At 57.0% G+C, this 25760-nt stretch overlaps 1 pseudogene; it reads right to left on the bottom strand.

Annotated features, from left to right (window-relative positions):
• Positions 1 to 25760, bottom strand: part of LOC116941088 (formin-like protein 3) — a 45446-nt pseudogene that overhangs the window by 12964 nt on the left and 6722 nt on the right.

The following is a 25760-nucleotide window of genomic DNA, read 5'->3' as shown; positions in this document are numbered from 1 at the left end:
AGAGTCGGGAGTCGCGGGTCATGAACGCGATGCGTCGGGGTCTCGGTGTCTCTCTCGCGGTGCCGCGCGCCGAACGGCAACCGGCGGTCAGAGCGGAGAAGCTGAATATGGACACCGCTTAACGAACCCGTTGCTGCAGCGCGAACGCACAACGGGAAGGAGCGCGAGTTGGGGCTACACGTGGCAGACTGGCGGAGGCATGGGTCTCGTAGCCACAGCCACAGCGAGCGAGAGGCGAACCACATATGGTGCGCCGGGTACGCAATTGTGCATGCATGCTGAACTTATTTTCCACCGTACGCAGCCAACCTTGTTAAATCGGACACAAAACAGGTTTGAGGTCATCGAGCCAGACGGTCCCAGTCGCTGTTTAAGCCACACACAAACCGAGACAAAGATCCGGCCACGCGCCAGGCGTGCACGAGCTGTCCAGGGGACACAACGGCGGGGCGGACGCACTTCTCTATGCAGGTGACGACGTCTCCGTCAGGGAGGCCCGCGCGGCGCAACGTGATGGCGAGGTTCTTGGCGCGGTGCGAGTCCATGACGACGAGACGGCGGCTTGGGGAGCGCGTCGCGGCGGCGCGGCACGGCGACCGCGTGGGTCCGCCCTGGGCGCGCGTCTTGAACAGGTCCTCAAACTCGCTCATGTTCAGCTCCTGTCCGTGCCGGCGTATGGCATCGGTAAGAGATTGGGGGTGGGGGGGGGGGGGGTGTAGGTGAGCATATCAGTGAGTGAGTGATCAAGTAAATAAGCGATTGAATGAGTGAGGTGTTGAGGTTAATGGATTCGTGAGTGGGCGGGTAGACGGACGTGTGAGTAAGTGGTTGAGAAGGTTAATAGATTACCGCGTGAGTGAGAAGATCAGCGAACGAGTGGGTGTCCGGTTGAGTGGTTGCGCGAGTGGCTGAGTGCGTGTCTGGTTGAGTGGGTGCACGAGTTGGGTGACTGGACGAGTAATTTAGTAGATGGACGTGTGAGCTTTCACCAGTTAACGCACGAGTACCCACCCCCCCCTCCACCCATCCATCTCACATACTGTGCACGCCATACTTGCTGCACATGGTGTGCGCATTTGTTTGGGGGGTGGGGGGGTAGAGGCGGGGGTGGCCGTCTCGGCACCTGCAGGACCCTCTCGTCATCCAGCTCGTGGAAGACTGTGCCGTGGATCTGCGCCAGCTGCAGCGCGGCCCAGTTGAAGGCCGGCATGCGGAACCGCGGCACCACGGCCGTCTTGACGCGGGGCGCTGCAGCGCGGGCAGCTCAGAGGGCAAGGGGGGAGGGGGCCGCATCACGCGCACGCACAAACACGCACGCGCACAATCACGCACGCACAAACACGCACGCGCACAATCACGCACGCACGCGCACAAACACGCGCGCACGCGCGCACACGCAGCGCATTAGACGCGATGGACGCATTGCGATGGAATTTAACCACACGCGGAAATCGCGGGATTTGTAAATGTCCGTCTGCATGGAAGCTCATATAAGTTCACTGCGGACCTTGTGATGATCTAGTGTAGCTGAATCATATCGTCACCACGGCCACCATCATCATCATCCTCAATTCACAATCGCCGCATGTCTATGCCTGTCCGTGGATTCGTACGGTGGACGGATTGATGAAGACATATCTGGGTGGAAGGATGGATGATTGACGGATTGATTTACAATGCACGGGTGGATGGATGGAGCTACGCGGAGCAAATGGATGGGTGAATCGACCGACGGGCAGAGGTTGCGGCTCGACGGGTGGACGGCGGACCGATGCTGCCGGTTGGAACGCTGCTGAGCGACGACGCCCAATTCACGAGCGCACCTCTCGCTTCCGTCGCCGTCCCTGGCGGTGGCGGTGCTCCGGGTGGCGGAGGAGGAGGCGGAGGAGGAGGTGGTAGCGGCGGAGGCGGTGGGGGCCCTGCCGGGGGCTCCGCCGGCGGCTCGCCCGCGGGCTGCTCGTGGGCAGGAAGGGGCCCCGACTCCCGGGCGCAGGAGCCGAGGGCCGACGGCTCAGGCGGAGCCGCGGCGCCCCCTGCCGGAGGTGTCCGGCCTCTGCCTGACGGGGCAGCAACTCCTGCACCGGGCTCTGGGGGGTTGGGGAGAGGAGGCGGCCTTAGCACCACGGGGAGAGGGGGTTGGGATGGAAGCAGTGGGGGTTCTACGGAGCGAGTGGTCCTGCCATAGGAAATGTGCCACGGTGGTGAGGTGTTAACTACCTCGCCTGGTATACAGGAGGTGGTGGGTTTGATCCAGTGCCTGACGATGCCTGCATATTTGGAGTTTGTGTGTTCTCCCCGTGGTCGCGTGGAATTTTCACCGGGTCCTCCGGTTTTTCCCTCGGCATTTAAAATCATAACAAAGCACGCCTTTAGAGTATTTGGCTGCGATACATTTCACCGTGATGAGCCACTTCGCTCTCAGCGATCATTAGCGGCCAGATCGCTTTCTGTTAAAAGAGCTATACAGTAGAGCTCGATGGGCCTTCCCTGGTAAAACAAACACGAGTTTTGACTTTAAATGTGAAAGTTTCCACGACTGACGCAGGTGTGCCAACGAAAATGAGTGCCGCGCCAACGCTCGAGTTAACGCAGCGGCCGAGAGCGCGCCGCGTCGCCAGCGCCTCGAGACAGCAGCAGCTCTCGTCTCACGAAGCGCGACACATTGGAATCAGGATATTGATTTGGAGTGGAGGAATCCCACGAGACGCGAAACTCCTTTTCACAGACGTCCAGGAGTTTCGGCTAACCCCTCGCGCGTGGATGCATCCCGGGGCCGCACCGTCCTGGGATGCGGGCGTCGGGGACGCTGGTGGCCTTGGGCCCTGGGTCGCAGATGCAGGCCTGCAGTCGGGAGCCCCCTTCGTCCTCACAGCGGGGGGCCCAGGAGCCGCCTCGGTCTCTTTGAGCCGCTGCTCCAGCTGCACGACGCGGCAGCTCATCTCCCGGTTCAGCTCCTGGAAGGAATTGGGGGGTGGGGGGGGGGGCGGTGTGGTGGTGGTGGGGAGGGGTCAATCGGGGTAGAGGGGGGCAGGGTACAGGCAGAGCTGCTGGGGCCCCCTGGAGTGGCCAGGGCCCGTTGGAGTTGGGGTCACACCTATGGTGCTTGAGTACGTCTCTGGTGTCCTTCCCCGTTGCTCCCTTCCTATATGCCCTCTGAGGTCACTCCCGTGGCCTCCGCAGAGCCCTACCTTGCTGGCCACCAGCTGCTCGTTGGCCCTGCAGAGCTGCTGCTCCAAGTCCACGATCCGCACCAGGGCCTCGTCCTCCGTGTCCCGCAGTCTCCCGCGGGCCTGGGGACGCGAGAGCGGGACTACGCGTCACCACGGAGAGCGGAGCCACGCGTGGCTCCAGCCTCACGAGTACCAACCAGGCTCTGTAGGCTGCTTAGCTTTCAAGATTTGCAACGCCCGGACGCATCCAGGGTTCAAGTTGGAATTTCAAGTTTATTTTGTTTATCCGGGCGAGAATTAACAATAATCGGGATAGGAGTCTCATCTTGCAAGAGTGACCAACGTGACAAAACCAAAAAGAGGGCAGAGCACAGGAATGGAAGGGGCAAGTCGAGGTCTCATTTCCATCACGATGCAGCTCCAATGGAGAACGTGCCGATTATTTTTTTCTTTTTCCTTCAACCGTGCACAAGACCACAGCCCGCGCAGTCGTTCACGACGCGACCACATCAGAGAGCCCTCCTCGGGCAACTCGTCCTGCGCCACGCGCTGCGGTCACACCGCTGGCTCCGCGGGCACCAGTCAGGCGTCCCTCTCTCCCTCTCGAGACTCACAATGCCCAGCTGCTCCTCGAGCTCGCCCACGCGCTCCAGCGCGGCCGTCTTGGTGTCGGCGTCCTCCAGCAGGGAGCCCACGTCGAACACATTGTCCAGGTACGCCTGGATCTGCACCTGGAGCCGCTCGCTCTCCGTGTTCTTCAACCTCTGCACGCGTTGGCGGCGGTCGGACAGGAGCAGCGCGGTGGTGGTGGTGGTGGCGATGAAAAGGTACACATCAGTGGTTTATAACGACGGTGGCGTGTATAAATGCTGACCAGCCCATACTGCACATCCGTGAAAAAGAGCTTCATAGCTCATATGATTCCTCCTGCAGTTTAAATAAAGGTGAGACGGGAGGGAGAGGTGAGACGGAAGTGAGAGGTGAGACGGGAGAGAGAGGAGCGCGCGTGCCTCCAGGTAACCGTCCAGCCCCAGGTGAGTGAACTCGTACTGCAGGTGCACGCGGAAGTTCATGTCCTCCACGGAGTGCACCACGATGTTGATGAACTGCATGCACGCCACCTGCGCAGGTGTGCGGGTTGGAGGCAGGGTGCGAGAAAGAGAAGAGCGGCGTCTCTTGAGAATGGCCGACAGAGGGGGCTGTGAACCCGCCGCGGAGCGCAGGAGCACACAGTTCGTCAGTGGAGCACGGGAGTCAATCAGACCCCAACCACAACCCGAACCAACTTATCCACTGACACCTTAACCACAGCCCTGACCACACGAGACAATCACACCCAAACCATGGTCATAACCCTATCCTTCCTAAGCCTTGAGCCACTGACACACTCAGATCCTAACACTGTCCGTCACACCACCGCTTATCCTAAACCCACGCAGCCTTGGACGCTTAGCCCCCCGTTGCTTCATCTCCTCCACACCTCCTCTTCGTGTTCAATCGCTCCTCGCTTCGCCCGAAGCGAATTCCTCGCACCGCGGTAAACTCACCACGAGTCCATCCCGAGCACACTCACCATGAAGTCCACCTTGGTGTCGTCGATCCTGAAGTACTCCATGAGCTTCTCAAATCGATACCTCTCCGCGCACACCTGTGGGACGCAAGGGGGTGTTGGGGTGGCTGGGGCAGGACAGCTTACCACGGGGGGCACACACCTTCACCTGCCCACACTACTGCCCTCGCCTCGTCACAGCCTCGAGTAGCCCCACGTAGGCCCACGTGGTCTCAGGAAGCTTTGGGCAGCCCCGTTGTATCCCCAATGGACACTCCGTAGTTGAAAACAGCTTCAAAGGGTGGAGCATCCAGTGGTGAACGACCGTCTGCTTTTTTACTCATTCCCCGGAAAACGTCTCTGAAATTAACTCCCCATCTCCATGAGCTTATTCCAAGAGAATTTGGAACCCACAAAACACAAGCGGCTATTTTCTCGTAGCTACTCACACCCAGGACTTGCGTTCCCGTGCTGTCTGGCACGGAGTTCTCAACGACGCTTCGTTAAGGTGGGGGGGGGGGGGGGGGGTACTCGAAAGTGACTTTAAGAACATAAAGGAACAAAACGATTGAATGACGAGATATGGAATCACGTGGCATAGACGGAATTGACTTTGACCTCTGGGGGCGCCACGGTGGCGAGATGTTAACTACCTTGCCCGGTGTACAGGAGGTCGTTGAGTTCGATTCCAACCTTGACACGTGCATATTTGGAGTTTACATACGTGACTTTACCGAAAAAAAACAATGAGTAATTTTATGCAGTCACGAAAGCTGTAATACTTTATTATCACACTTCTACAGGGAAGTTGCCGTTGTAATTATGTGTAAGATGTGCCCTTTTTTGAGCTGCCGTTTTGTATTTACAAGAGGTGGTCATTTTTTGAGCTGCCGTTTTGTATTTACAAGAGGTGGTCCTTTTTTGAGCTGCCGTTTTGTATTAACAAGAGGTGGTCATTTTTTGAGCTGCCGTTTTGTATTTACAAGAGGTGGTCCTTTTTTGAGCTGCCGTTTTGTATTAACAAGAGGTGGTCCTTTTTTGAGCTGCCGTTTTGTATGTGTAGGATGTTGCGTGTTTTTTAGCTGCCGCTCTCGCTCTGGCCCCTCCCCCCCTCCAACCGTATTTCCTATTTAAGCTTCTGTTCATCCCTCCGCCCCCCCCCCCCTCTCTCTCTGCCTCCCTGTCCGTCTTTCCTCCCTCCTTACCTCTTGGTGGACTTGTATATGTATTTCTACCGACCGTGTACCTAGTATTTTTCATTCTATCTATGCTGGTATGTGCAATCCAAAGGTTGAACACGAAATTTAACACTCTTCTGAAATTCGTGGTCCGCCAGGAAGTGTCTAACTGTGTTGTTGGCCTGACTGGATGTGCTTCACATAATGTTTTTTCAGGTTTGTTGAATTCTCGTCTCTCATCTTTTTGTTGTATTTACCTCCGTGATTTGTTATTGACACCTGATGAAGATCGCTTGCGTTGTGATCGAAACGTCGTGATTGTTTTTTTAAAATATAATTTTATTGTATTTCTACATACGTGACTTTACCGAAAAAACCAATGAGTAGTTTATATGTTCTCCCCGTGGTTGCGCGGATTTTTTCTCCAGGTCCTCCTCATTTTTCCCTCCACATTTATGAACACGCGCTTTACAGTATTTGGCTGCCAACATTTTCTCCACATGATGCCCCACTTCGTCGAGCTATCATCTGAAGTGGCCAGGTCGCTTATGAACAAGAACTACGTGGTGAAATAAAAAGCTGAGTTGAGCTTTAGAGTCCAGCGGTGGGAGCATAAGCGGCAGATGCCCCCTGTACCCGCTGCTCCCGGGAAGGTGGTGGGGGGGGGGTGACGGGGCGAGACGCTTGTTCACCCGACAGCACTGCCCTTGCTCAGGGCCAAGATTAATCATTGATCGCCTCCTCTGGCAGAGCTGCTGGGAGGTCGATTTCTGCCCCGCGCCAGCAGACTCGCTCACAAGCGGATTAACCTACATTTCCAAGTGCAATCGTACGGACGCACGCGTATTTGTTCGCTCGTCCATTGGTGGAATATCCAACCAGTGGCTTAAATTAAAGTGAAATTAAAGCAGTGTTGGTGCGCGTTTCAGCTGTGGGTGCGCGTCTTGGCGTGATGGCGAATTACAATTCTCACACCGATCGCGTGCATGGAAACGAGCAGCGAGCGAGGCAGGGTCCTGTCACCTCTTTGAAGTTGTCAAAGGCAGCGAGGATCTTATCGTGGCCTCCCATGACCAGACAGACGGCGGCAAGCAGCTCCAGGGACCAGAGCCTTGGTCCTGTCGGGGCGGACAACAGAGACGGCTCGTGGGACAGAGACACACAGAGACGGCTCGTGGACAGAGACACACAGAGACGGCTCGTGGGACAGAGACACACAGAGACGGCTCGTGGGACAGAGACAGACAGAGACGGCTCGTGGGACAGAGACACACAGAGACACACAGAGACGGCTCGTGGGACAGGGACACACAGAGACGGCTCGTGGGATAGAGAGACACAGAGACGACTCGTGGGACAGAGACACACAGAGACACACAGAGACGGCTCGTGGGACAGGGACACACAGAGACGGCACGCTGTTAGCGAGCACCTATGAAGGCCGGCACTGCATACGAAGGGGTGGGTAGCCAACACTACGCCCGGCCGCCTTTGTCTCCCTAGTAGCGATCTATACACCAGGTACTCATTTGAGGCTGAGTCGAACTAGGAGTGTCCTAGGACCGGTTCAGATACTCGTCACTGGTGTTGGCACGTTACACACACGTCGACGGACGAACAGGCAGACATAGATACAACATACAAATATCCCCGTAAAGCCTTCAATAGACTGCTGTGGCAAGTGCTGTTAGAGAGGGCTCACGATGGACCCCCACGGCACACGAGGGGGTAGGTGGCCAACACCACGTCCGGCCGTCTTTGGCTGCCCTGTTCTCATGTTTACACATCAAACCCTAAAATCAGTTGAGGCTGAGTCGACCTAGGGGAGGCCCAGGACCGGTTCAGGTAATTGTCACTGATGTTGGTGGCCGTGAGCGGAATCAAACGTGGGTCACCGGGTTCATAGCGCAGTGCACTTTAATCACTGCACGACCGCTGCCCAAACACCACCAACACAAACGCGTACGCACTCACGTCAACACAGATGTGAATGCACACGTTGTGCATAAACAAAGATCTCCTGTATAGCCTCTACATACTGTTGGGCCACGCTCTTAGCGATAACCTATGAAAGCCGACACTATACACAAGGGGGGTGGGGTGGCCAGTACCACGCTCGGCCACCTTTGTATCCCCGGTGGCGATGTGGTTTACACACCGCACCAGGTACTAATTTGAGGCTGAGTCGACCTAGGGGAGGCCCAGGACCGGTTCAGTTGGTGGCTGTAACCGCTGTGAACAAACCACGTGTTCACACACAGACGCCGCGGCTCCCGTCGCCGTGACGAACCCCCCTCGCGACTCCTCAAAGCGCATCGACGCAAGACCCGGAGGGCGCTCGCCCCTCTCCCTCCCCGCGCGAGGTTTCTCCTCCCCGCGGCATTGGCGGCGCTCAGCCGCTCTGGGCCGCCACTTCAAGAAGCCGGGGCTTGCCGCGGTTTTATTGGGCGACAGCGCGCGCCGTGACGACCCCTCCCCCCTCCCCCCCCCGTGACGACCCCCCCCTCCCCCCCGTGACGACCCCTCCCCCCCCGTGACGACCCCCCCGTGACGACCCCCCCTCCCCCCCGTGACGACCCCCCCCCGTGACGGTGTTAGCCCAATATCACGGAGGTTGGCGCAGTAAGTCAGTGTTCTGCGCTGTATAGATAGTTCATAGTTCATTTATTTGGTATAGCCCTGTGAGCCATTCGGCTCTTGAATCGGGTGCAACCGCAACAAACAAAAAACATGAACAAGACAAACATCTTAAAGTGACTATGGTGACTGTGCAAACAGAAAATCAAGGAAAAAAATATCAAAATACTCCTAAAATAGCACCGTACACCAACGCTGTGTGCAATAATCCCAGTGGGATGCAAGTCAAATAACAACAACAACAACAACCACAAGACAACTAAGATTAAGGCCATCAGTCTAACTCCGTACTACAATAAACAAAAACATGGCCAAAAGCATACACATAGCCATTTCTGTGACCAGTCACAAGCTAATCACTCAGCCATTTCAATGCTAAATTATATGCTAATTCCTTTGTCAAGGCGCTTTGTTTCTTCTCACACAGCTTAAAGGTCGTGATCTGAGCGTGGCTTTTTCACTCCAGCGCTGTCCTCCAGACAGTCTCGTCCCTTCACCTGATGAAGGCCGCTTGTGTTGTGGCCGAAACGTCGTGAGAATATTATTGTGTTATTTTATCTGATCAATTTATTATTTTATTCTCATTCTACGTGACTTTACCGAAAGAACCAAAGAAGATGAATCCTTGCAGTCACGAAAGCTTTAAATCGAGACTCCTCATTAGCTGCCCATCTCCTCGCCACTTCCTCACTGTGCTCGCGTGTGGTCGGACCCAACGCTGGGGGTCCCGTTGCTCGTGTGGGGTACGTGGGGGAGGGCAGTGCGTGGGGAGGGGGTGCGTGGGGGAGGGGGTGCGTGGGGGAGGGGGTGCGTGGGGGAGGGGGTGCGTGGGGGAGGGGGTGCGTGGGGGAGGAGGGTGTGTGGAGGGGGTGCGTGGGGGATGGCAGTGCGTGGGGGGGAGGAGGGTGCGTGGGGGAGGGGGTGCGTGGGGGAGGGGTGCGTGGAGGGGGGTGCGTGGGGGAGGGGGTGCGTGGGGGAGGGGGTGCGTGGGGGAGGGGTGCGTGGGGAGGGGTGCGTGGGGGGAGGGGGTGCGTGGAGGGGGGTGCGTGGAGGGGGGTGCGTGGGGGAGGGGGTGCGTGGGGGAGGGGTGCGTGGGGGAGGGGTGCGTGGGGGAGGAGGGTGCGTGGGGGAGGGGGTGCGTGGGGGAGGAGGGTGCGTGGGGGAGGAGGGTGCGTGGGGGAGGAGGGTGCGTGGGGGAGGAGGGTGCGTGGGGGAGGAGGGGGCGTGGGGGGGGCGTGGGGGAGGGGGTGCGTGGGGGATGGCAGTGCGTGGGGGAGGGGGTGCGTGGGGGAGGGGTGCGTGGGGGAGGGGGTGCGTGGGGTAGGTGTGCGTGGGGGGGTGCGTGGGGGAGGGGTGCGTGGGGTAGGGGTGCGTGGGGGAGGGGTGCGTGGGGGAGGGGTGCGTGGGGGAGGGGGGTGCGTGGAGGAGGAGGTCCGTGGGGGGGTGGGGGCGAGTGGAGGGGGGGACGCTGAAGTATGCAGGCGGGGACGCGAGGACTCAGCCAGAGCTGCTGCGTTCAGTCTCCGCGGTGCTTGCGGCCATCTCTCCCCCAGACGCGCGCATCCATTAATGATCAACGCGCGCCACTCGATCCCTCCCTTTACTGCATTAATGACTCCGCTCTGCGCGCCAAAGACATGCTATCGTGATCTTTTAAGATCCTCTTCAGATCGTTCAAGACCAACACCACTTGCGTTTGCTGGAGAATGTGCTCCGCTCCAGCAAAGCGCGTCACTGCGGAAAACCTCCGGGTAACCCCTCGCTCAATGGGAGGTCGCTCCTTCTCTGCTGCTGCCCTTGAGTTATGCAACTCCCTTAGACTCTCTGCCTCCTTGTTGAAGTCCATGCTCGTGTGTCTGTATGTTGAACTTCTTTCGCACCGTAGGAAGCTAACCGTGCTAATCGGAGGTTCGGCGGGAAGGACAACAAACTAAACACACGAAGTTCTAAACAAATGAGCTTTCAATCTAGATGATTTTAAAGTGCATAGCTCCAGTAGCTTCCTAATATCCGAAGGAAGAACGTTCCGGACGGCCGCAGAAGCGCAACTGAAAGTGCGCGATCCAGTTGACCGTCTTTGGTCGACGCTTCGCCAAAAGTCCCTGCTGCTGCTGCAAAAATGATGAGCAGAGTTTGCGTGATGATGGTTTATGGTCCTTGACGAGATCAGCAGCGAGGTATTGTGGTTCATTGGTGGCAAGCACTTTGTGTGTGACAAGTGCGACCTTGTACGCAACACCTTCCCCTTCACTGTGCCTCTCTCTCTCTCTATAGAGTGCGATGATTCACTCTGCCCTGCTTATTCCTACTCTGTTCTCTCAACCACCCCCCCCCCCCCCTTTGGAAACGACTTGGAACAACACGACTCTCTTACCCAGCTACCAAGAAGCGCACCTCTCACACACGTGCTGCTGTTCTAGTTCGCATCGCCTGCCTAACGAGCACTGTGTGCAACTGCCTACAATGCACGCCCGGTCTGTACTGCACTGCTTCCTTGTCTTCTCCATAATAGACGATCTTTTCGGGTTAGATCGCGTAAATATCCATGCGTCGTTAAACCCGCCGCCACCACCACCCGACACAGCCAATGAGTAAGGTTTGTCACGTAAACAAGGCATGCCAAGTTGTTACTAGTTCAGCCCACCGGTGTGTTGGAGAGTAAACCCACGACATTTACAAATTCGAGTACCGAAACAATTATATTTACGCGATCTAACCCACGAAAAAAATATTTTAATGTACTCCATGACTCGCTGGATCGTTGCAAGCCCAACCGAACAGCATCATCACCACCACCACCACCACCATCACCTCGACCACCACACGACCACCACACGACCATCACACGACCACCACACGACCACCACAAGACCACCACAAGACCACCACAAGTCCACCACACGACCACCACAAGACCACCACACGACCACCACACGACCACCACAAAACCACCACACGACCACCACAAGACCACCACAAGACCACCACAAGACCACCACACGACCACCACAAGACCATCACACGACCACCACAAGACCACCACACGACCACCACACGACCACCACAAAACCACCACACGACCACCACAAGACCACCACAAGACCACCACAAGACCACCACACGACCACCACAAGACCACCACACGACCACCACACGACCACCACACGACCACCACACGACCACCACAAGACCATCACACGACCACCACAAGACCACCACACGACCACCACAAAACCACCACACGACCACCACAAGACCACCACAAGACCACCACACGACCACCACAAGACCATCACACGACCACCACAAGACCACCACACGACCACCACACGACCACCACAAGCCCGGCACTGCGCACTCACTCGCTGCGTGGCGCAGCGAGTGAGTGCGCAGTGCCGGGCACCTGCAGCGGGGCCCGCGGGGGCAATTTTGCCCTCCCCCCCACCCCGCCCCATTGAATGATTTGCACCGCGGCCCGTGGCGACCGCGCTACCTCACCGACCGCGCTACCTCACCGACCGCGCTACCTCACCGACCGCGCTACCTCACCGACCGCGCTACCTCACCGACCGCGCTGTGCGCGCGCCGGGTGGGAGGGAGGGGGAGGGAGGGTGGGGGGTCTCCTACCGGGGGTTCCTGTTGTTGAGACTCAGCGCCACCTCGTTCACGCAGCTCGCGTGCTCCATCACCATGTTGAATCCGTACTGCGGGCAACACACAGACTCGTCTCTCTCCCTCTCTCTCTCTGTCGTGGCCACAGAGGGACGGGGGAGGCGGAAGGGGCAGGTGAGGCAGCTCGCCCCGGGTCTCAGGGAAGGCCGAGTGGACCTCATTTGGCATTTTGCTCCGGGCCTCCCACAGCATTTTGGCTCTCCCTCCTCTCTCCCTCCTCTCTCTGCGTCCGGCCCAGGGTCGCTGCGTTCGTTACCCACCGCGCTGCTCGTCTCTAAAACGGCACTGGCAGTCGGGTCAAAGGCCAAAGCTCGCAGCCGCATTGCGCGGGCGGGAGCCGCTGCGGAACGCGTGGGACGCCTCGTGGGGAAACGGCCCCAGACGGACATCGCCGCGGCCTGGGGGTGACTCGCAACGCGAACTCTGTTCGAGTTGTGGCTTTGCGGCGCACGGCATTCAAGCCCTGAGCGGCGCGCCCTGCAGCGCGAACCGCCGAGGGAAGCGCTCGGCCAGAAGTACAAAATGCGGAGGAATCGGTGGGCCCCGTTCGAATTTTCGAGCCGCGGTGTTTTGCGTACATCGACAAAGAGATTCCCACGACATTCGTTGCTCGGCGCGCGCATTTAGCGCCCTGTTTCTAAACAAACCCCGACCGGTTTGACGGCAAAATCGGAGCTTGCACGGTGATTAAGGACGCGGACATGAAGTCACTAATCTGTTAAATGCACTGTGTCCCCTCAAAAGAATTTACGGCTGCGCGGGAGACTAAATGGTCTGGGGCAAGGAGAGAACAAAACCAACGCTCTCGGTTACAAATCAGTGGAGACAAAGACCCCCCCCCCCCCCATAGCCTCGACAGACTAGTGGGGCAAGTGCGCCATCGTATTTGCAATCGCAACGGGGTGAGTCGCCAGCACCACGCGCGACCGCCTTTGTCTCCCTAGTGGCGATGTTCACACAGTGCTCCAGGTACTCATTTGAGGCTGAGTCGGCCTAGGAAAGGTCCAGGACCGATTTATATATTTCAAACCCCCACTCACTCACCCAGAACGCAGTCCCCCAGAGGCGCACCAGGCGTCATGCGAGGATTAGTAAATGCAGAAGTGCTGACCTGGTAGTTCAACGTGCCACTCACCTGATAGTTCACTCTGCAACTCACCTGGTAGTTCACGCTGCCACTCACCTGGTAGTTCACTCTGCCACTCACCTGGTGGTTCACCCTGCCACTCACCTGGTAGTTCACTCTGCCACTCACCTGGTAGTTCACTCTACCACTCACCTGGTAGTTCACACTGCCTCTCACCTGGTAGTTGACGCTGCCACTCACCTGGTAGTTCACCTTGCCACTCACCTGGTAGTTCACTCTGCCACTCACCTGGTAGTTCACTCTGCCACTCACCTGGTAGTTTACACTGCCACTCACCTGGTAGTTCACTCTGCAACTCACCTGGTAGTTCACTCTGCAACTTACCTGGTAGTTCACTCTGCCAATCACCTGGTAGTTCACTCTGCCACTCACATGGCAGTTCACACTGCCACTCACCTGGTAGTTCACTCTGCCACTCACCTGGTGGTTCACCTTGCCAATCACCTGGTAGTTCACTCTGCCACTCACCTGGTAGTTCACGATGTCACTCTCCTGGTAGTTAACTATGCCGCTCACCTGGTAGTTCACTCTGCAACTCAACTGGTAGTTCACTCTGCCACTCAACTGGCACTCTGCCACTCGCCTGGTAGTTCACTCTGCCACACACCTGGTAGTTCACCCTGCCGCTCACCTGGTAGTTCACTCTGCCACTCACCTGGTAGTTGACTCTGCCACTCACCTGGTAGTTCACCCTGCCATTCACCTGGTAGTTCACTCTGCCACTCACCTGGTAGTTCAACTTGCCACTCACCTGGTAGTTAGCTATGCCACTCACCTGGTAGTTCACCCTGCCGCTCACCTGGTAGTTCACTCTGCCACTCACCTGGTCGTTCACTCTGCCACTCACCTGGTAGTTCACCCTGCCATTCACCTGGTAGTTCACTCTGCCACTCACCTGGTAGTTCACCTTGCCCCTCACCTGGTAATTCACCATGCCACTCACCTTGTAGTTCACTCTGCCACTCACCTGGTAGTTCACTCTGCCACTCACCTGGTAGTTCACCCTGCAATTCACCTGGTAGTTCACTCTGCCACTCACCTGGTAGTTCAACTTGCCACTCACCTGGTAGTTCACTATGCCGCTCACCTGGTAGTTCACCCTGCCGCTCACCTGGTAGTTCACTCTGCCACTCACCTGGTAGTTCATCCTGCCACTCACCTGGTAGTTCACCTTGCCCCTCACCTGGTAGTTCACTCTGCCACTCACCTGGTAGTTCACTCTGCCACTCACCTGGTAGTTCACCCTGCCGCTCACCTGGTAGTTCACTCTGCCACTCACCTGGTCGTTCACTCTGCCACTCACCTGGTAGTTCACCCTGCCATTCACCTGGTAGTTCACTCTGCCACTCACCTGGTAGTTCACCTTGCCACTCACCTGGTAGTTCACCTTGCCCCTCACCTGGTAATTCACCATGCCACTCACCTTGTAGTTCACTCTGCCACTCACCTGGTAGTTCACTCTGCCACTCACCTGGTAGTTCACCCTGCAATTCACCTGGTAGTTCACTCTGCCACTCACCTGGTAGTTCAACTTGCCACTCACCTGGTAGTTCACTATGCCGCTCACCTGGTAGTTCACCCTGCCGCTCATCTGGTAGTTCACTCTGCCACTCACCTGGTAGTTCATCCTGCCACTCACCTGGTAGTTCATCCTGCCATTCACCTGGTAGTTCACTCTGCCACTCACCTGGTAGTTCACTTTGCCCCTCACCTGGTAGTTCACTCTGCCACTCACCTGGTAGTTCACTCTGCCACTCACCTTGTAGTTCACTCTGCCACTCACCTGGTAGTTCACTCTGCCACTCACCTGATAGTTCACCTTGCCACTCACCTGGTAGTTCACCTTGCTACTTACCTGGTAGTTCACTTTGCCACTCACCTGGTAGTTCATTCTGCCACTCACCTGGTAGTTGACGCTGCCACTCACCTGGTAGTTCACACTACCACTCACCTGGAAGTTAACTTTGCCTCTCACCTGGTAGTTCTCTGCCACTCACCTGGTAGTTCTCTGCCACTCACCTGGTAGTTCACACTGCCACTCACCTGGTAGTTCACGATGTCACTCACATGGTAGTTGACACTGCCACTCACCTGGTAGTTCACTCTGCCACACACCTGGTAGTTCACCCTGCCACTCACCTGGTAGTTCACTATGCCACTCACCTGGTAGTTCACACTGCCACTCACCTGGAAGTTAACTTTGCCTCTCACCTGGTAGTTCACTCTGCCGCTCACCTGGTAGTTCACTCTGCCACTCACCTGGTAGTTCACGATGTCACTCACATGGTAGTTCACACTGCCACTCACCTGGTAGTTCACTCTGCCACTCACCTGGTAGTTCACTATGCCACTCACCTGGTAGTTCACCCTGCCGCTCACCTGGTAGTTCACTCTGCCACTCATCTGGTAGTTCACTCTGCCACTCACGTGGTAGTTCACCTTGCCCCTCACCTGGCAGTTCACCTTGCCACTCACCTGGTAGTTCACGCTGCCACTCACCTGGTAGTTCACTATGTCACTCACCTAGTAGTTCACCCTCTCTAAAACCTGGTAGTTCACCCTAGCGCTCACCTGGTAGTTCATAATGGCCCGCAGGCACATGATGCACACGTGAACGTCGTCTTGGCTCACGGGGGTCAGCGCCCTTGCGCGGGATGTCCGCCGCCTGCTCATGGAGCTGTGCCTGGAACGAGCGGATGGGGAATCGACCCAGGGGACGACGGATCCGCCACTTGGCGTTAATGCGTTCGGCTCGGCTCTCGCCGGAGTCACTAAAGAGGGCTTAGTGGGGCGGCGCACGCTGCCCGCGCCGCCAGCGGCGTTCCGGTCTGGCTCGATCGCGCGCGCTAATTGCGACGCGGTCGCTCGTCGTGTCCGTGCGTGCGTCTCGTTGCGAGATCGCACGGGGGCAGCGGCTAGCGCGCCGCGCTACGAACCCGCCGGCACAACAACAACAACAGGGACGATTATCTGCACCGGTCTTGGGCTAACCCCGAGGTCGACTCGGCCTCAAATGAGTACCTGGTGCAATGTGTAAACATCGCCTACTACAGAGACGAAGGTGGCTATAAGCTTTGTAAGCTGTGTCGGTGTTCACAGGTGCGCAGAGCACCTGTCCCAACAGCCTGTTAAAGGACGACACGGGGGAGCTGTGTCTGTGCGCGTGCGCGTGCCTTAGCGTGAGCTGCCTGGCCGCGTTCGCCGCTCCGCTCTCTGCCTCCGCGCTGGAGCCGCCTCCAGCCCTCGGCCTCTCCAGGGAGCTAGCGCTATCCCACGTGTCCGGACCGTCCGTGTCATAGCTGCACACATCGTCATCATTGTCAGTATCGTCATCATCATCATCATCATCCTTGTCACTAGCATCACCAACGGAGAAGTGAACACTCCCCCGGGTGGGATGCAACCACCGCAGGAGACGGAGCGACGAATCCATGTCGCGCGCAGGAGTCAAGATGGATCGTTACGCCGCGAGACCCAGATTGGTGGTGACGGGTTCGGGGGATATCTTCATCCAGTGGTAGACCGATGACGACGGAGGTGATGATGATGATGATAATGAGAGGAGGGGTGCGAATGGTGTGGTATCTCGTGATTGCTCGTGGCAACGTCGACGTTGGGTGCGAGTGTAGGGGGGGGGGGGGCGCTCGGGGTCGCAGGGACGGGAGGGGGCGACTCACGTGCCCGAGCACTGCGCGTAGTGGAGGTAGTCCACGAGCACATCGAGTCCCCGGTTCTCTTCGTTCAGGAACTCGTGCAGCCACCTGGGGGGTGCGGGGGGGTGCACCCAGTGTTGATGCGAGGACTTCACAATAATTTGGGGTACACTCCATAGATGAGAGGACGTTGTGGAGACTGCGTGAGTCGATCGTTCAACTGTTTCGGCAACTGGCAGAAGGCGGGGAAGGGGGGTCAGCAGCTCCCCCTCGTGAAGCGAACGCCGCGTGCGTGAATGTTTGTTGCACTTCGTTTGCACCGTACGTAGCCAACCGTGCGATTCGGAGGTGCGGGGGGAAGGGAAGGACAGCACACCGCAAACCGAACGCAAAATAGCAGTTCTCAGGAAATGAGTTTCCAATTTAGATTTAAAAGTGCATCGCTCAGGTTGGCTTCTTAATATCGGAAAAGACGAGCGGCGATATGAACCAGAGTCGCAACAGCGTGAGCGAAAACAGCTGCAGTACAAGCGAAGCAGCAGTAACAGAGGCATCGTTAAAAGCAGCAACACGAACAGAGGAAACTGCAACAGCAGCAGCAATAGCAGCGATAGGAGCCACAGCGGCAGCATGCGTTTCCGAGAGCACAAACGCAACAGCAGCAACAGCAGGCTAAGCAGACGCAGCCACCACAGCTGCATCAATAGCGGGCCACAGCAGTAATCAGGCGGCACAGCTCCGGAGTCGCACCCGATGTGATTGGTCCGCAGGGAGATCTCGATCTCACGCAAGACCAGCGTGGACTCCTGCACGCGCCTCTTGAACTGCCGGGGAGAGAGAGAGAGTGAATCACTCATCACGATCATCATCATCATCATCCCTGTTAAGGGCTAAATACGAGAGGGATCATCGTGCATCCCAGGCACCCCATATAGTCTTAAACAGTGACCCCCCCAGTGACCCCGGCATGAGATCCTATCAGGGCACGTGGTGTGGGGAGGAATAATCATTGGCAATAACAATATCGTCCGCAGCCCTGTGTGGATGTGCTGTAAACCTGCCGAGGCCGGGATGGTCGTCGGGGTTGGTTGACCATACTTGACCATGCTGGTCAGTTAGGGCAGGGGGGGGCTATAGCAGGGCCGGTTCATTTACCACGCTCGCCACTGATGATCGTCGTGCATTGGATTCAAAATCAGGTGGCAGTGGTTCGTAGAACAGTGTGCGAACCATCGCACCACCGCGCTATGAAGCACTTACCTTGTTTTGAATAAATGTTTCCGTCTCTCCGTTTGTCCGCCCTGGGGGAAGGGAACAGCCCCCCCCCCCCCCAGGGAGTGACCCCCACCCTTCCCACCCCCCCCACCGTGGTGACTTACGCCCAGATCGAACCCAATCTGTGAGAGCGGCGCTCCGTGTGGAGCCGCCGACACGAACTCCCCCCACGCCCAGGGCTCAGGTAACGAATCTCCCTCCACTTAGGGGGATGAAAAGCTCTGGACGTTTTCCGTCAAATCGAAGTTGGGAGGGGTGGGGGGAGGGCAGGGAAATTCGGTCAATTTCATCGGCTGCGCGTTCATCAGCGGGGGGCGGCTGGGGGGGGGGAGTTCGTTAGGGGTATGCGAGAACGGAAGTAAAAAAAAACATGTCCACACCCGGTACACGGTATCGAATGTCCCTTCTCGCCGTGGCGGTGGCTACCTGATCCCACTCTGCCGCATCGAGTCCACCAGCTGCCCGGCAACGATTCGGAGAGAATCGAAGCCCTGCCTTGTCGCAGATGGAGTCACGCGCGTCGCGTTCAAGGACGAGGGACATTTAAAGGCAAATGTCACGTTTAATTGGGATCTGTGCGAGCTGTCACATTCGAACAACCCCGCGTGTCACGTGGCTTCCGACCGCCAGTGAGGTGTGAGACAACGCGGCATCAATTAAACCGGGACCGTTTGTATCCTCTGAGGGGTATCCCCAAAGCCGCAAGAGCCCCCCCCCCCCTTATCGGTGGGGGGGGGGGGACTGTGCCGCTGTGTCCCCCACTGTGCTAAAGGGGAACCCGCCCGTTTGTCCGCCACCCCCTCACGACCACACAAAGTCTCCCTCGTGACCAGGGCTCTGTTGAAGGAGTCCGTGCCCCTGTGCGTTCCTGAAGGGCCCCCCACGACCACCCCCCCCATTGTCCTCACCTTGCGCGCGAGGCCCGCGTTGAGGTGCACTTTGAGCTGCGCGAGGCATGCGTGGGGGGCGGACTTAACCTGGAATCGCTCCTACGCACACAGGGATGGAGCGCAGAGGGAGGGGAGCGGAGAGGGAGGGGAGGGGAGAGGGAGGGGAGCGGAGAGGGAGGAGGGAGGGGAGTGGAGAAGGAGGGGAGGGGAGCGGAGAGGGAGGGGAGAGGGAGGGGAGCGCAGAGGGAGCGCAGAGGGAGGGGAGAGGGAGGGGAGCGGAGAGGGAGGGGAGAGGGAGGGGAGGGGGAGGGGAGCACAGAGGGAGGGGAGCGGAGAGGGAGGGGAGTGTACAAGGGGAGGCGTCGACACTCAAGGCATTTACATTCAGACATTCGTGGTGACATGACACCTTAATTTTCGGCCCTTTGACAATCCACTGCTGGATGAAGACCGTATCGCTCGTGGGTGTTACCCATGATACACCACGATGGTCAGTGCGGGTTGATGAAGAGGTGGGGGTAGCGGCGGGGGCGGGGCAGGTGGGCATGGAACGTTCAGATACTCGTCGCAGGCGTCAGCCGTAGCCGATTATTCAACTCAAGTTTGCTGTGTTCAGAACGCATTGTGCAAATCACCGCGCCACCACTCCACCCCTGGCCTAGACTAACTCCACCGAACATCGCATTGCGCGCATAATATATCTGGTGGTTGCCCATCCAAGTACTGTCCTGGCTCAACGGCACGGACCAGCGTGGTCATGAAGTACGATGAAGTACGATCTTACGACCCGCACGGTGTGGGGAGACCCTCATCCAGCAGTGGATGAGCACCGGGCTGCACGCGCACATTGTATTCGATAATCGCGGAGGGAGGCGGTGGTGGGGGGGGGGGGAGCACCTGGTCGCAGACCAGCTCCCACTTCTTCTCGTCCTCGTACTGATGCAGAGCCTTGGCCTTGTCCGGAGGCAGGTTCATGGAGCTCTACATTCACACAACAACAACAACACGCGCACGTGTAGCCATGCGGGCGCGAGGGTTTGAGCCGCGCACGCGGCGACAGGGCGGCGGTCAGCGGCACCGCGCCAGAACGACATCCGCCGTTGTCTCCTCAATTATGATGCTCGTCCATCGCTGCACGTACTCAGTATGAAGCTGAGTTGACCGATGGGGAGGACAGGGATAATGTGCGATACGACTCGCCACTGATATTGTGGCCGTGGCTGGCATTGGAAACCGAGGTAGCTGGGTTCGTAGGGCAGTGCAAAGATGTGCATGGGAAGATCTGCCATGAGACACCGTCAATCAATGCACAACACCGCAAGCCTCGGTATCGATTCCCGAGGCGTTCATCACCTCCGGCACGGTGCCGTGGGGATGTCACAATCTTATCCGAGAAAAGCACATTCCGAAAAAGCACGCTCCGAATTATACAAAAGCAGCCCAAGTCTCAAATATATCGGCAGCCATCAGTGGCTCGCAGAGAGAGAGAGAAAGCAAGCCGGGAGGAATGGTCCAGACTCGTTTCGGATCAAGGTGACCCTACCGCCCGTACAGCAGCAGAAGCATCGCCTTTTCACGCCAAGTTTATTTCACAGCCCGCTGCTCTTTCATCTCACGCCGAGGAGGTGGGGGTGGGTGGAGGGGCGGGGCCGGGGGGGAGGGAGGTCACGGGGCGCGCTGAGCGCATCCCAGGACAGATCCGTGCGCATTGCGCCTCGCAGACTCGGTGACCCCCGGCTCTCTCCTCAACCCGTCCCCAAACACGAAAGACAAAGATCCCCCTCCCGCCCCTCCTATGAGCCAACTGCAGCCTGTTTGGCCGAGTGCCATTGTTAGCGAAATGCTGTGACCAACAGCGCCCCAGAAGCAATTCAAATATTCGCCAGTATTTACTGGTCGGGATTGGTCATCGAGCTCGCGTCGCTGGGTTACTTAGCTCAGTGCGCCAACCACTACCCCGCCGCTCCACACCACGCGCACGCACGCGCGTGTCGGCAGAGATGGCCCGTGGGTCACGTGAGCGCGCATCGTGGTGATGGCCAATGCGGCCGGGGTAAACTGATACCGAATAAACACCTGAGGGTCGATTCGCCTGAAGTGCCTTCGGGATGTTTGGGGGGAGCTCAGAACGCAAGGCAAGCGACGTTCTGCACGTTCGGCAAAGTGCGCAGGAGCACGCTGACCCCCGACTCAAATGCCTGAATATTCCACAAGTGTGCTCAAATCGTTAACCGGTGTCCCCTCGAACGCGTGGATGTTTCATTTCGTAGAGTAAACAGGATTACTCGTGTGGATTGGTGGCGCTACGGTTAGCATGAAGATAGTGATGTGTGTGTGTGTCACGTCGAGTGCATATGTGCACGCGCACGAACCCGTGAGCAAAGTGCCGTACAAGTGCAGCCGATGGCCAAATCACCCGGAATGGGCCCTCTCTCGTGTGTGACCTCGCAAGACGAAGCTGGCTTGAGCCTAGACAGTGCTTGGATGAGATGCCACGATGCAAAAGAGGTCGCCACTGGTGTCTGCTGCTGCTACTGCTGCTGACGAGGTGGGAGGGCAGCAGAGGGCAAGGCAGCAACATCCCATTGCTCTACGCTACACTGCACTTCTATGCTCACACGTATATGCTCCCCACCGTTACCAACTTGGCACTGACCAGCGTGGTGAAGTATGGTCATATAATACCCCCTCCACATGGCCCACACGGCGCTTGGAAGCCCTCATTAAGCAGTGGATTGGCAATAAGGGTCAGGCGATAGATGGGCGTTGAGTGTGCATGTACGTGTCTCTATAACGCGTGAGTGTGCATGTACGTGTCTCTATGGAGCGTGAGTATGCATGTACGTGTCTCTATGACGCGTGAGTGTGCATGTACGTGTCTCTATGAGGCGTGAGTGTGCATGTACGTGTCTCTATAACGCGTGAGTGTGCATGTACGTGTCTCTATGGAGCGTGAGTATGCATGTACGTGTCTCTATAACGCGTGAGTATGCATGTACGTGTCTCTATAACGCGTGAGTGTGCATGTACGTGTCTCTATAACGCGTGAGTGTGCATGTACGTGTCTCTATGGAGCGTGAGTATGCATGTACGTGTCTCTATGACGCGTGAATATGCATGTACGTGTCTCTATAACGCGTGAGTGTGCATGTACGTGTCTCTATGACGCGTGAGTGTGCATGTACGTGTCTCTATGGCGCGTGAGTGTGCATGTACGTGGCTCTATGGAGCGTGAGTATGCATGTACGTGTCTCTATAACGCGTGAGTGTGCATGTACGTGTCTCTATAACGCGTGAGTGTGCATGCACGTGTCTCTATGACGCGTGAGTGTGCATGTACGCGTCTCTATAACGCGTGAGTATACATGTACGTGTCTCTATAACGCGTGAGTATACATGTACGTGTCTCTATAACGCGTGAGTATGCATGTACGTGTCTCTATAACGCGTGAGTGTGCATGTACGTGTCTCTATAACGCGACTGTGCATGTACGTGTCTCTATGGAAAGTGAGTGTGCATGTACGTGTCTCTATGACTTGTGAGTGTGCATGTACGTGTCTCTATGATGTGTGAGTGTGCATGTACGTGTCTCTATAACGCGTGAGTGTGCATGTACGTGTCTCTATAACGCGTGAGTGTGCATGTACGTGTCTCTATAACGCGTGAGTGTGCATGTACGTGTCTCTATGGAGCGTGAGTATGCATGTACGTGTCTCTATAACGCGTGAGTGTGCATGCACGTGTCTCTATGACGCGTGAGTGTGCATGCACGTGTCTCTATAACGCGTGAGTGTGCATGTACGCGTCTCTATAACGCGTGAGTGTGCATGTACGCGTCTCTATAACGCGTGAGTATGCATATACGTGTCTCTATGGAGCCTGAGTGTGCATGTATGTGTCTCTATAACGCGTGAGTGTGCATGCACGTGTCTCTATAACGCGACTGTGCATGTACGTGTCTCTATGGAAAGTGAGTGTGCATGTACGTGTTTCTATAACGCGTGAGTATGCATGTACGTGTCTCTATAACGAGTGAGTATGCATGTACGTGTCTCTATGGAGCGTGAGTGTGCATGTACGAGTCTCTTTAACGCGTGAGTGTGCATGCACGTGTCTCTATGGAAAGTGAGTGTGCATGTACGTGGCTCTATAACGCGTGAGTATGCATGTACGTGTCTCTATAACGCGTGAGTATCCATGTACGTGTCTCTATGGAGCGTGAGTGTGCATGTACGTGTCTCTATGGAGCGTGAGTGTGCATGTACGTATCTCTATAACGCGTGAGTGTGCATGCACGTGTCTCTATAACGCGACTGTGCATGTACGTGTCTCTATGGAAAGTGAGTGTGCATGTACGTGTCTTCATGACGTGTGAGTGTGCATGTACGTGTCTCTATAACACGTGAGTGTGCATGTACGTGTCTCTATGACGTGTGAGTGTGCATGTACGTGTCTCTATAACGCGTGAGTGTGCATGCACGTGCCTCTATGGAGCGTGAGTGTGCATGCACGTGTCGCTATGGAGCGTGAGTGTGCATGCACGTGTCTCTATGACGCGTGAGTGTGCATGCACGTGTCTTTATAGCGCGTCCACTGCTCCTTTGCGGAGGTTCGCGGTTCAATAACAACGGCCGCCCTGGCTAATACCGCAGCGTGTATTCACCAAATCATGGACGTTCCTGATTCAATGGCGTCGTTCGCGAGAATGGGACATTGTGTGCGGGCGCCATGGTCCAAACGTGCCAAATTTGAGAGAAAAATGTTTCCCCACAAAGGTCTCAATTGGACTCAACGGTACACGGCAACACATCGCCCGTACCATTCTGCGAAAACCGGGCAGGACCCTCCTGAAAGAAAAGAGCCGCGAGACTCGGCGACGATAACAGAAGCGTGATTACGGAGCCGTGCGCACAACGCAAGCACCGCGTATGCGCACGGAGAGCAACACGGGCACACTCGCACGTGTTGCTCTCTCGCTCAGTCTTCCCTCGCCGGAATCGCACCCTCCGAGTGGGATCCGTTGTGGCTGGGCCAGCGATCGGCGCGCCATCACTCAGCTCCCGCCTCGGGCGTCGAGGCGGTAGCCGAGGCGACGGCGTCGGCTCGCGTCCCCGGCGTAGCCGCGTGGCCGCGTCGCGCCCCGCACCTGGGCCAGAGCTCCCTTCTCGAACTCTGTGGCGCCGTCCCACGCGTCCCCCCACTGTCGACTTGGGCCCGGCCACCCCCCCCACCCACCCGCCCCCGTACAGGTCTGCACCGCACCGGCCACACGCCTCCTCAACCCTTGCCACCCCATCGCGAGTCGCCGCTGCCCCAGTGCATGGACGAGAGCTGTTCGCTCGTGGCTAACGGCGCGATTTGTGCGTGAGGTGTGGTGCGTACGCGTGTATGTGTGGTGGGGGCGTGGGAGCGGTAGTGTCGTGGTTGGCGCGCTTTAACGCTACGAACCCGGCGACCTACGTTCTACTCCCATTCACGGCCAACAGCGGTGGCGAATATTTGAACCGCTTCTGGGCCTCCCCTAGGACGTCTCAGTCTCAATAGAGAAGCTGATGCGGTGTGTAAACATCGCCACTAGGGAGACAAAGGCGGCCGCGCGTGGTGCTGGTCACCCACCCCTTCCTGTGCCGTGCCGGCCTTCATAGGTGCTCGCTAACAGCACTTGCCCCAACAGTCTGTGAAGGCTAAACGGGGGATCTTTGTCCCTTGTGTGCGCGCGCGTCTCTCTCGCGGTGTATGTTTGTTTTGTCTGTATGCCTGCGTCTTTGTTTTTGCGCTACGAACCCGGAGACCCAAGTTCGATTCGCATTCACGGCCAACATCGGTGACGACTATCTGAACCGGCTCAGGGCCTCCTCCCCTTCGGTCAGACTCGAGCCGATGTCGCAGGCTGACAGCCACGTGGCGGAACGAGGACCATCATCCTCGTTCAATTGTCCTGCCACGCGGTGACATTTATGCATCCGCATTGTGGTGCGGCATCACTACACCCCCCCCCCGCCGCCCCCCCCCCCCCCCCATTGTACGCGTGGTATTTAACCCTATTGCTGTGCTTCGCTTGAAGGCGCTCGCATGGTTTTACACGACTATTGTATGACTGCATTCTATTGCATTCCACTGTTGAGATTGATTCGCGTGACTGAATCAACTCGCAGTCGCCGGCTCTCGGAAGCCACGCCAGTGTGAGTCTGCACTCTTCCGATGCTTCAACGGGTGCCCTCCACCACCACCACCGTGCGGAGCAAAACAATAACAGACTCATATTCTTGGTTCTTTCGGTAAAGTCACGTTGAAGGGAAACAATAAAATAATATATATAAAACAGCCGAAACGTCGTGAGAATTTTATTGTTTTATATATTTTTTAATTATTTTATTGTTTCCCTTCAACGTGACTTTACCGAAAGAACCAAGAATATGAATCACTGCAGTCACGAAAGCTTTAAATCAAAATAACAGACTCAACATACTCGCCAATGACACTGTGTGCGTGGCCTTAAAAGCAACCGGATAAATAACAGGCGACGTTTCGGAGAATGGACCTTCTTCGTGCCACATCGATGGGTTTATTTGCACAACAGGCTGCTGC

The sequence above is a fragment of the Petromyzon marinus genome, chromosome 10, assembly GCF_048934315.1.
Source record: "Petromyzon marinus isolate PM22_M1 ecotype Great Lakes invasive population chromosome 10, UKy_Petmar_22M1.pri1.0, whole genome shotgun sequence".
Lineage (NCBI taxonomy): Eukaryota > Metazoa > Chordata > Hyperoartia > Petromyzontiformes > Petromyzontidae > Petromyzon > Petromyzon marinus.
The sequence above is the reverse complement of the archived record's forward strand: the minus strand, read 5'-3'. Positions and strand labels throughout refer to the sequence as shown.